At 31.5% G+C, this 13,742-nt stretch overlaps 1 protein-coding gene across 1 annotated transcript in view; it reads right to left on the bottom strand.

Moving 5' to 3' along the window:
* insc (spindle orientation adaptor protein inscuteable) overlaps positions 1–13,742 on the bottom strand; it is a 253,116-nt gene that overhangs the window by 225,440 nt on the left and 13,934 nt on the right. The gene's annotated exons all lie outside the window — the stretch shown is intronic.

Here is a 13,742-nt window from a genome sequence, read left to right as displayed (position 1 = left end):
TATTAAATTACATATACACATTTTTTTAAAATAAAAAGTACATAAAATGTTATTTCTTTAATAACTTCTGATATATTTTTTTTATTGTTATTACTGAATTATTATTTATTGCAATACTTATACCATCAGAGGTTAATAATTATTAATCTTATATATATATATAAATGAATGTCTGTCTGTATGTCCCTTATGCCTTCCTAAACCGTTCATCGGATTGCGATGAAGTTTTGATAAGTTGTTGTGCGCACGCCCGCGAAGGTTTCTGAATTAGTTTGGACCCGCTAGATAGCGCTGTGGTCGAGATACTTTGAAAAATTGTATTTATGGACCGATCTGGCTCATATTCAGAATACATATTAGTTATGCGAAAAGAGAAATTTTTGCAAAAACGATACCCGCTAGGTGTCGAGATATTTACGAAACAAAGAAAGAAATACACAGACTTTCTTTTCCATAGATGTAAAAGACAATGTTCGTATAGACTAAAAAACTACTAGACCGATTTACGCTACTGGTCCGATTTAAAAGGAAAGAGGGGAAATGGGGAAAAGAAAAAAGAACAAGGAAATAGGGAAAAAGAGAAGAAGGGAAAAGGTAAAAAGAGAAAAAAGTTGAAAGGGAAGAAGGGAAATAGGGAAAAAGAGATAAAGTGAAAGGTTAAATTATATGAAGTTCCGTAATGTTAATCTTTTTAATGTTTTACCAAACTTTCAATTGTATTCATTTAATATATATATATATATACTCAAATCTAGCAATAGCGAAGCATTGCCGGGTCAGCTAGTAAATCAATATATTTAAATTTAAAAATGAAGTTAAAAAAAAGGATATGAAGTAGGATTTAAACCGATGTGTCTTCCCCATCTAAGATTTCCTTAATTGAAATTTCATTTGGCTATAACTCTGGAACCGATGAAAATAAATACCACTTATGACATATCGTTGAAAAGATCTCAATGAGGACTTATTATTGCAGTTCAAAATCTAATTTTTTTGGATTTTGGGCATTTTTTGGACATTTTTGGTCAAGTCTATTGCAATCAATAGGGGAGGTGAATAACTACAATTTACAATAGTCCTAAATCCAAAATTTTGGGCTTTTTTGAACATTTTTGGTCAAGTCGATTGCGATCAAAAGGGGAGGTGCACAACTAGATATTACAACAGTCCTAAATCCAAAATTTCAACATCCTACGGCTAATCGTTTCTGAGTTATACGTACGTACAGACGTCACGCCGAAACTAATCAAAATGGATTCAGGGTTGGTCAAAATGGATATTTCCGTTGAAAACTGAAATTTTTCGAGATCATAATACTTCCTTTACTTTCGTATAAGGGAGTAAAAATTGCTTCTAATTTTTGGTCCGGAATATAATACAGGTGCCAAAGCTACTTTAATTTTAATAGCCCTTTTACTGATGAAGAAAAATATAAAACAAAACTTTTAATAATAAAATTAAAATTGTTACAGTCAGATTTTTTTGAGGTGGGAAATAAATTTAAAAAAATGTTTTTTTCAAAAAATATTTACATTTTCGTTAATCTTAAGTAAAGTTTTCTCGAAATTTATTATCTTCTTCAATAAAGGCTAAAATAGGAAAATAAAAATCTTCAAAAAATTTTTCTGCACCATTTAAGGTCCAGAGTCTATAATTTAAAAAACTGTACACATTTCTTGATAGCTCTATATATAAAGTATGTTAACTTTCAAAAAAAATAAAAAAAATATTTAAACCAAAGGAAGACAGAGAGACAAATAAACAAAAACATATATTTCAATTTTAAGACCTGGAGGTTGAATTTTTGAAAATCTTTTTTATAAATTGTAGGTAACGAATTTGCTTTATTAAAAGTATTCTCTAAAATGCCTCTAAAGAAAATCGAAATAGAATTGTTATTAAAATAATAATTACTATTATCTTTTCTAGGCTCACTATAGTTTATATGATAAGTACTGTTTACCTTTCTTGGCTTCACTTTTTTATCACTTGCTGACGCGTTTCAGAACCACTCCATTGTCAAAACTTACTGTACTGGTACTTTTAAATTTCTGTTAATCTTAATATGGCATTTAGACAACACCCCTCCCATTATTTGACGTCATGCCTTATCAGCTGATTTGCAAAGACGCGTTTACCAGTAGACCAACCCGGTGCGGGTTGGAGCAATAAATATATATATATTGCTTTACCTACCGGGTTATATATATTGTTAGGTATATATATATATATATATATATATATATATATATATATATATATATATCTCGTATCATGATGTATGTTCGGGATAAACTCCGAAACTACAGAACCGATTTTGATCAAATTTCGTAACTATCTGTAATTTGGTCTAACTTAAAAGACAGGATAGTTTTTATCCTAATTATTGACCTCAATATTTGTTAATGGAAATTAAATGTTTATTATACGACAATAGTGTGTATTTATTGGTTAGTTCTATGAATTCCTAATAGATGGCGGTATAAGTTAATTCATCGATACAACTCTCTAACATCGTTTGACATCTAGGTTGCGCAGACATCCGGTAGATGGCGTGATTCGGAAGAAAAAATTGCAGTAAGAAACAAGCTCAACGAATCACAACAGCAGAAATTCGTAGACAAGAATCTCGAGAAGAGCGTGATGAATGTCTGCGACAAAATATCTAAAAACTGTGTGCGGGTTTTACTGGGTTTTAATTTTTTAAGAAGGACGACAATGACTCTACCAACACAGCCCTGCCATTATTACTGTATATGTGACATGACTGGCTGCACCAACCTCTGGGTTACTTAACTAAAAAACATAAAATAAATAATTGACTGCGACGGGAAAAGCAAGCAAACATATTTAGCAAGCGAAGCCGCGACGGGGATGCTAGTATATATATATATATATATATATATATATATATAAAGTTATACTATATCATAATTGTCACCCGCACGCTCTTTAATTATCCTTTATTAAAGAGTAATGTTTGGTTTTTTTTGGCGAGTCGTGTTTTTTTAATTTTTAATATTATATATTTTAGAACATTTTGTCGGATATTAGTACGTCAAATTTCATTAAATTCTCGATCTTTTTTTAACATATAAATTTGTATTTAAAAAAACAAAATAGCGGGAAGGGAAAATAAAGCGAAACAGGTCATTTGTCCACATGAAAGTTTTTGTTTATTTTGAATCAGTCCCGTCAATGTAGTCAATATCACCCGGGATAAACTGTACATACAGGTGTAAAAAGTATAAAAATTTTTGTAATGATTTATTCACTTCATAAGTTCAAAATTTGAGTATAGGAAATTTTGTAGCATATAAAAAATAAACCAAACCTGACCGGGAATAGAACCAAGAATTTTCCAAAGAATTGTTACCACACATTCGACCTTTGTAAAAGAATGTAAAGTGTAATAATTGTTTTGTTGTTTTTTTTTATTTTAACAATAGTAATAATAACATCAGTAACATAAATGTATACATAATTTAATCATTACATCATAGAAATGTGGAATATAAACATGCAACAATTTTTTTTTTTTAAATAAACAATATTTAATTACCGTTACGATTAATAGTTTATTAATTTAAAAAATAAATAAATAAATTTTAAATTATAATATACTTAATATTAATTGATCTAGAACTATTTCTTCTATTTTTAATATTTTATAGTATTTACGTAATAAAATTCCTCTTATATCATGTATTGTTTCTGAATAGAAAAGGTATGTTTGTGTTCGATTATTGTTAATCTATCGCTTAACCATTTTGGACTAGTTTTTTTTTAATAACTATGACAAATATAAAGCACAAAAGTAACTAACTAATCAAAGTTGCTTTTCCTGAGCTTAATGATCCATTAAAAAGTCCCTACGGTAAATATAAACTGAAAATTTCACGTATAAAACGTGATAGATATCTACTACTAGTATATTTAGTGGGGGGATATTATAATATGCGTACCCACCGGGTTGGTCTAGTGGTTAACGCGTCTTCCCAAATCAGCTGCTTTGGAAGTCGAGAGTTACAGCGTTCAAGTCCTAGTAAATTCAGTTATTTTTACACAGATTTGAATACTAGATCGTGGATACCGGTGTTCTTTAGTGGTTGGGTTTCAATTAACCACACATCTCAGAAATGGTCGAACTAAGAATGTACAAGACTACACTTCATTTACACTCATACATATCTAAACGATAGTTACCGGAGGCTAAACAGGAAAAGAGAGAAAAGAGTATAATATGCGTAAGTAATTTAAAGAAGTAAGTTTAATTTTAAAGAAGTTAATTTCTTAATTTAACTTATAAATATAAAGAAGTAAACTTTCAACTAAAAACAAATTTGAACCACTAGGCCTACAACTTAAGTTTTACTAGCACTATCAAATGTTACAATTAAAAAGTATATTGAAGTAAAAAAAAGGTGAAATGAGGAGTTAATAAATCGCATTGTTTCAACGAAATATAAACTGGACTGTTTAAATTAATAGCTGATTTAATCAACTAACTTTTTAAAACATTTTTTAAGTAAGTATTTCCAGTTAGCTAACCGGACTGGTCTAGTGGTTAACTCGTCTTCGTAAATCAGCTAATTTCGAAGTTGAGAGTTCTAAGGTTCAAATCCTAGTAACTGCATTAACTTTTATACGGATTTGAATAAAAGATCGCGGATACCGGTATCCTTTGATGGTTGGGTTTCAGTTAACCACACGTCTTAGTAATGGTCGACCTGAGATTGTACAAGGCTACATTTCATTTATATTCATAGATATTATCCTCTGAATTCCTTACGGTGGTTCCGGAGACTAAACAGAAAAAAAAGAAAAACGTATTTCCAACTGATATGTTTCATTTACGATAAGTAATACAGCTGATATTAACACTAGAAGTTAATTGTTATTTAGAAAATAATATCAGTTGATATAGTAATTTTTTTTTGTGACTGGTTTGATGTAGCTCTCCAAGATTCCCTATCTAGTGCTAGTCGTTTCATTTCGGTATACCCTCTACATCCTACATCCCCAAAAATTTGTTTTACATATTCCAAACGTGGCCTGCCTATACAATTTTTTCCTTCTACCTGTCCCACCAATATTAAAGCTACTATTCTAGGATGCCTTAATATGTGGCCTATAAGTCTGTCTCTTCTTTTAACTATATTTTTCCAAATGCTTCTTTCTTCATCTATTTGCCACAACGCCTCTTCATTTGTCACTTTATCCACCCATCTGATTTTTAACATTCTCCTATAGCACCACATTTCAAAAGCTTCTAATTTTTTCTTCTCAGGTACTCCTATCGTCCAAGTTTCACTTCCATATAAAGCCACGCTCCAAACATATACTTTCAAAAATCTTTTCCTGACGTTTAAATTAACTTTTGATGTAAACAAATTATATTTCTAACTGAAGGCTCGTTTCGCCCGTGCTATTCGGCATTTATATCACTCCTGCTTCGTCCATCTTTAGTAATTCTAATTCCCAAGTAACAAAATTCTTCTACCTCCATAATCTTTTCTCCTCCTATTTTCACATTCAGTGGTCCATCTTCATTATTTCTACTACATTTCATACTCTTGTTTTGTTCTTGTTTATTTTCATGCGGTAGTTCTTGCATAGGACTTCATCCATGCCATTCATTGTTTCTTCTAAATCCTTTTAACTTTCGGCTAGAATTACTATATCATCCGCAAATTGTATCATCTTTATCTTTTCACCTTGTACTGTTACTCCGAATCTAAATTGTTCTTTAACAATAGATTGTTATAAAATAACATTAATTAATAATTATATATTAATTTGTTGTTATATTAATAATTATTAGTTATTGTTAATTATTACCAATTTTATAGCGCTATTTAAAGATCGTTATTGAATACATTATAAATGTAAAATGCAATAAAATATTTTATGTAGTGCATTTTACCACGTTCTATTGTTAACACGATTTTTCTATCATTGCAAATTTGAATGCTATTAACCCGACAGCGAAGGGAAACAGAAAAACGGGTTTCACCCTTGTTTTTCTTGTACTATTTTAATTCAAAATCATGTCATACGTCCACCTTACTATTTAAAAATATTAAGTATGATTCAATATGGCGGATCCAAGATTACAGCCAAAAATTAAAAACCCACCATAATGAAGATTTATTTTAATTTTGTAGAACCCCATTTCGTTTTGCCTCCAAATACCACTCCGATATCCAGTATAAAGCTGTCTCCATACTTAATAATCATTCTGTATATATATAAACAGAGAGAGAAAGTTTGTTCAAAATGATAATACTGTAAAAAACGAATTAATTGCTTCCCTTTTTTTATTTTTTCAAAAACGTGTTTAGTATCAATGCTATTAATAAATCAAGTTATAATATCAAGCTTCAAGAATCAAACTTAAATTCGTTTTTCATATATTAAGCACCTTTTATGAAATAAAAGAATCTATCATATAAATATACATGTACACACACACACACACACACACACACACACACACATATATATATATATATTGAATCTTGATGCAGAAAGTTTCATAAATGTTAATTTATAAATAACAGGAACTCAGAACGTCAAGAAACAAAATTATTTGAAATGGGAAACTATTTTTGTTTTAAACATTCTGACCTCCGAACGGGAAGACGATCCGCGTCTCGACGATCCCGGTCGCCATAACACCAAATTTATTACAGCATCAGGCACCCTCAGACATCCTCTGCAGAATTTTTTTTAAACAACAGAATAGTTTTTTTGTTATACAAGGATAATACATTATAACAAAGGAAAGAATAAAAAAAAAACGAAATATAACTTAAAAAAGCTGACTACACAAAAGTTATATTTCCTGGCCTTGGTTATTTATTCTTGAATAGTCGAAAAATGATGATACGTGAAAAAGATTTAAAAAATCGATATTTTTAAACCTTGATCGGCTCCCCAACTTCAATATTACCCCAAAGTATTTTTTTGGGCAACTTCACTGACTATGTTTAAAAATATGAACAAAAAAATCGGTTAAAAAATATGCCAAAAATTAAAAAACGGCGTTTTTTTGATTTTTGGGAAGGGAAGAATTTGGAGGAAATTTTTTGTAAAAATTGTAAGTTAAGAATATACGTAAGTACTGAGATTAATATAAAGTGGGATCATATTTGTAAAATTTTGAAAAAATTTACTCCAAAGAAACTATCGACCCCATTACCTGGAGATATTGACCCCAAACTTTTTCCAACAAATTTCCCTATATACACGAGTCTCTGTGCCAAATTTCATCAAAATTGGTTTATCCAGTCAAAAGTTATTAAGTTTCAGACACACCAACACAACATATACGTACAACATTAACCACCAATTTTTTTTTTTTTTTTTGGAGTCCCCGAGTCATGAAACGTCGATAAAGGAATAATTCAATATCAATTTTTTGCTGATTACCATTTTTTTCTTCTTGTAGCATAGTTCTAGAGTTATGATGCCAAGAAAATAAAATTAAATATATTTATTTTTACCGTCCCATTATACGCGCACGCGAAACACACTTATAACTTGATTAGTATATATATAATGAAGAATACTTCATTTTACATATTACATAAGTATGAAGTAAAACTATTAAAGGAAAATCTGCATTTGTTAATACCTATGGCAGCAAGACGATGTAAGTATTTAATCAGATTAAACTTTTATTAAAAAAAAATAATAAAAAAATAAACTAATTTAATTTACGTTACAGACTTAATCAAAAGCTGCATATGAAATGCAATAGCGAAAGAAGCCCCTTTAATGAAACCTTTCTGGAAGGATTATAAACAGCGGCTGCAGCTGAAAATTAAATACTGTAAGAAAAAAAAAACCTTTTACGTAACATTATACACAGTTAAGCTTTTTCAAATAAGACTGTCGCATGCACAATTTTTTTTTTTAAATCAATAAATAAATACTGGTATTTTCTAAACATATATATATATATATTTTACGAACTAACACTGGTATCGATGCCAATAAATAAAAACAATACTTCTATTTTTTCCTTTATTCTCTTTCCGGTAACAACAAGCTAACGCCCAATTACCGCCACTATATTTCTTTATTTACTTTCCCAGGATACTGTATAGATATACAATATACAGAATGAGCAATATAAAACCGAATCCATAATGAAACCGCTACCCAACACTATTTATGAAAGACTCTAACACAACTAGCGCGACTAGTGGATGTATATGTTATTACTGATTGTTGCTGCCGTTTATCAGGTGGTTGCGTGTCAGTGCAGTATTGTGAGTGCAGTTGTGTTTATGTTTACCCACCGGGTTGATCTAGTGGTTAACGCGTCTTCCCAAATCAGCTGATTTGGAAGTCGAGAGTTACAGCGTTCAAGTCCTAGTAAAGCCAGTTATTTTTACATGGATTTGAATACTAGATCGTGGATACCGGTGTTCTTTGGTGGTTGGGTTTTCAATTAACCACAAATCTCAAGAACGGTCGAACTGAGAATGTACAAGACTACACTTCATTTACACTCATACATATCATCCTCATTCATCCTCTGAAGAATTATCTAAACGGTAGTTACCGGAGGCTAAACAGGAAAAGAAAGAAAGAAAGTTGTGTTTATGTAAAATGCCTTATTCAATCCAGAAGAAGATAGCTATAGTTGAGGCCTATATTTATTCTGGATCGTTTGAAGAATCACGTCAAGTATTCGTAGAAAAATTTCCGAATGTCTGTATCTAAGCGAAGAGTAGTAAACACGATTTAATTAAAAAATGTCGTACAACAGATTCAGTTTCAGATGCAAAACGAAATAGGCAACCTTTCATTAAACTACACAGGCTATCTCTCATATTGAAAGAACAACTACCAGTTCAAAATAATCAATACGAAAATTTTCCCAACAAGCTGGTGTTGAATGCACATCTTGTAAAATTCTTCATGAATTAAAATTGAAACCGTACCGCGTTACAAATGAAGGGGGCAAACAAACTGAAACGACTTTATTATTGTAACTGACTTCTCGAAAACATTGTTTGTGAAGAGATAGACCCGATGTCGTATTTCATGTCAGACGAGGCATGGTTTCATTTATCGGGCCACGTTCATTTCCAGAACACCAGGTACTGGTTGTCGAGGAATCCTCACGAGATATTCGAGCGTTCACGTCACGTTGAGAAAATTTGTGTTTGGTGTACCGTTTCCGGTAATCGTATAGTGGGATCAATATTTTTTGAACGGACTGTAAATACATAAATTTACCTCACATTTTTTGAAGAATTCTACGCCCAATGAATTGATAATAAAAAAGAGCATCGTGTCGCACATCAAACGTTTCACTGAATCGCGTTCATTCAGTTATCACAAAAGAACGAATTATCAGCAGAGGACGGTGGCCTCCACGTTCCCCAGAGTTGTCTACTTGTGATTTTTTTCCTTTGGGGGCAACTTAAGGAGAAAGTTTATGCATCTAATCCCCATATTATTGATAAACTGAAGGTGAACATTCAACGAGAAATCAATGCAATTGACGACAACGTTTTGCGTCAGATGATTCTCAATATTATCAGTCAAGCACAAAAGTGCGTCGATACCCAGGGTGGTCGTTTTAAACATCTTTTGTAACAATAACGTAAATAAATGCAACATTTATATTACTTTTTATGTTTTTCTTATTTAATTTATCCGTATCGTTGATAAAATTTCATTCCAATATAACCTACCGATTCTGCAGCGTTATGGGTTCGGTTTTATGTTGCTCACTCTGTATTATACAATTTAAAGTATGCTAATCGAGTAAAACTTTACATGGCAAAGTTTTGCCAGATTTTGACGACAACTAACAAAAGATACAATTTTATCATTGAAAAATTTCGTAATGTTATATGTATACAATATATAATACGAAAGGTAAAGTCGATAGATGGGTGAAATATATTGAAGAGTTATACGGAGGAAATGAATTAGAAAATGGTGTTATAGAGGAAGAAGAGGAAGTTGAGGAGGATGAAATGGGTGAAACAATACTGAGATCTGAATTTAAGAGAGCATTAAAAGATTTAAATGGCAGAAAGGCTCCTGGAACAGACGGAATACCTGTAGAATTACTGCGCAGTGCCGGTGAGGAAGCGATTGATAGATTATACAAACTGGTGCGTAATATTTATGAAAAAGGGGAATTTCCATCAGACTTCAAAAAAAGTGTTATAATCATGATACCAAAGAAAGCAGGGGCAGATAAATGTGAAGAATACAGAACAATTAGTTTAACTAGTCATGCATCAAAAATCATAACTAGAATTCTATACAGAAGAATTGAGAGGAGACTGGAAGAAGTGTTAGGAGAAGACCAATTTGGTTTCAGGAAAAGTATAGGGACAAGGGAAGCAATTTTAGGCCTCAGATTAATAGTAGAAGGAAGATTAAAGAAAAACAAACCAACATACCTGGCGTTTATAGACCTAGAAAAGGCATTCGATAACGTAGACTGGAATAAAATGTTCAGCATTTAAAAAAAATTAGGGTTCAAATACAGAGATAGAAGAAGAATTGCTAACATGTACAGGAACCAAACAGCAACAATAACAATTGAAGAACATAAGAAAGAAGCCGTAATAAGAAAGGGAGTCCGACAAGGATGTTCCCTATCAACGTTACTTTTTAATCTTTACATGGAACTAGCAGTTAATGATGTTAAAGAACAATTTAGATTTGGAGTAACAGTACAAGGTGAAAAGATAAAGATGCTACGATTTGCTGATGATATAGCAATTCTAGCCGAAAGTAAAAAGGATTTAGAAGAAATAATGAACGGCATAAATGAAGTCCTACGCAAGAACTATCGCATGAAAATAAACAAGAAGAAAACAAAAGTAATGAAATGTAGTAGAAATAACAAAGATGGACCACTGAATGTGAAAGTAGGAGGAGAAAAGATTATGGAGGTAGAAGAATTTTGTTATTTGGGAAGTAGAATTACTAAAGATGGACAAAGCAGGAGCGATATAAAATGCCGAATAGCACAGGCAAAACGAGCCTTCAATCAGAAATATAATTTGTTTACATCAAAAATTAATTGTCAGGAAAAGATTTTTGAAAGTTTATGTTTGGAATGTCGCTTTATATGGAAGTGAATCTTGGACGATCGGAGTATCTGAAAAGAAAAGATTAGAAGCTTTTGAAATGTGGTGCTATAGGAGAATGTTAAAAATCAGATGGGTGGATAAAGTGACAAATGAAGAGGTATTACGGCAAATAGATGAAGAAAGAAGCATTTGGAAAAATATAGTTAAAAGAAGAGACAGACTTATAGCCCACATATTAAGGCATCCTGGAATAGTCGCTTTAATATTGGAGGGACAGGTAGAAGGAAAAAATTGTGTAGGCAGGCTACGTTTGGAATATGTAAAACAAATTGTTAGAGATGTAGGAGGTATAACGAAATGAAACGACTAGCGCTAGATAGGGAATCTTGGAGAGCTGCATCAAACCAGTCAAATGCCTTAAGACAAAAAAAAAAATATGTATACATTTTTATATTAACCTATATTTTTTAATAATATCTGCAGAATGGATGGATCGATTTGGATGAATTCTGTTAAGTTATTTCTGTATATGAGCATTTATGCCAATTAATTTTGTAAATAATCGGTGGATGAAACCGTTACTTGATGAAAATCTATCATAAAAAAACAAAATAATCAAATATGTTAGTTGATTCACAAAAAAATTATTTAAAAAAACTACAACAGCTGTTTCGGTACACAATATCTTCTTCAGATGTTACAAACAAAATGCTAAAGCTAAACGTATATTACAACGAAAAAGAGAAATTGGGATATTTAATCTCTTTTTTCCCCTTTTTCGTTGTAATATACTTTTAGCTTTAGCATTTTGTACATAACATCTGAAGAAGATATTGTGTACCGTAACATCTGTTGTGGTTTTTTTAAATAATTTTTTATGTGAAAATCAAATAACATATTGGCAGTGGCGGCTCGCGTATAGACACTTTGGAACTGCAGCACCCCCCATTTCCACTTGAAATTATCGGTAACATTTAATATAATAAGTTCTTTTTTCTTTGCACTTGTACAATATATAATCCTTAAGGATAATGTATTCATACCCCAATTTATGAAAAAGATCTTTGTACGGAGCTGTGCGCTTCACAGTTCCAGCGGCGTGTGGTGTTTGGCTGTTAAGCTCGTGTGCACATAGGAAGCTGCACGTAAGGCTGCAAAGGAGAGAGAGAGCACTGTAGCTTCCGCAGGGCCGACCCTGGCGTGCTGGTGAAGGTAGTTTTGTTTTTTACTCCGTGTATATACGGAACCTTCCTTGTTCGTTCCCGTTTCTAGTTTAGTTGGTGGAAGGAATATGAAAGCGGTTTAGTTGTTTTTTCAGTAGTAATCAAAAGATGACAGAAAGCAAGGGCTTTTTGATTTCTCTGTCTGAAAACACGCTGGAAGAGCGAAAGAGAAGGTAATTAATAAAACTAAATTATGTATTTGTTTCTGTGAACATAGAAATTTAAATTAAGCATCGTTGGACTATAGTATTTTTAAGCGGACATTTTATTAAGTTATTACCTAATAATACTAAAAAATATTATCTGTATTGATATTTTATTTTTTTTTTGGTTAAACCGTGTACCGTATTCTTGAATGTGATAAAGTGTAGAATTAGATTATTATCCTGCTTCTAGCTATTCTATTTGATTCATTTTTTTTCGGTTCTTTGAATTCACAGAAAACTTTAACCACGCCCTTGAAAAGGCCCATAAGAAAATTTTCTGGATCAGGACCTTCACTAATTTTATCTACGAGCCGCCACTACATATTGGTTTATTTTCTTTTGTGATTAATTCTGTCACAGTCGATCAAAGAACCAGAGAGATACAGACCTCAAGCTATGTTGTCACATAATTTAATTTCTCTTAGGTAGTTAAGGTACTTTCTCATGGTGCTTGATTTTATTCAAATTTTATAAAGGGAAGGAGGCAAAAAAAACTTTTTTCTTTATTATCTTGTCTAAACTCGAAGGCTTGTTTTAATTCTATTACAAAAATATATGTCACTTTATTTGAGTAATTTTTTTTCTCGATGAATTAATTCACCACAGAAGCTTAAAGAGAAGCATGTATTGGAAATATAGAAATTAAATTTTGTGACTATGTAAAATTCTACGCCTGACCGGGATTCGAACCCGGAACCTCCAGAACAAAGGCCTAGGAGGGTGAGGGAAAAATCTAACTTTTTTCGTTACTTATATTAATTAGCACGATATATTTTCAACTAGATTTTTATCACATTTTATACGATTAGTTCTAATATTGGAGGCGTTTAATTTTCGTTGCGATTGTCAAAGAGGGGGGTCACCACTGATCCTGCATCTCAGAAATTTATTCAAAGAGTAGAATAATTATTTATATGATTCTTTACTGGCATCTTACATACCTTACTGTTCGCTTAATTTTCTTTTTAAGTAGTAGTCTACCATCTATATGAGAGCTTTGCCGGTTTTTTTACAAGCAATAAAGTTTTATAGAAAATGAAAAAATGCCAACCTGATTGAGATTCGAGCCCAGAATCTTCATCATGAAAGACAGATATAATATTATTCTACCAAAGGTCATATACATTTAAATCTATTTATTTCATAATTTTAAACGTTTTTTTTTAATATCGAAAATATGACTTATCTTTTTTAATAAAAGCAATTTAACAAATATTATTTGTAAATTGATTATT

The sequence above is a fragment of the Lycorma delicatula genome, chromosome 11 (genome assembly GCF_047948215.1).
Source record: "Lycorma delicatula isolate Av1 chromosome 11, ASM4794821v1, whole genome shotgun sequence".
Lineage (NCBI taxonomy): Eukaryota > Metazoa > Arthropoda > Insecta > Hemiptera > Fulgoridae > Lycorma > Lycorma delicatula.
Note: the sequence above shows the minus strand (reverse complement) of the source record. Positions and strands in the feature narration are given on the sequence as shown.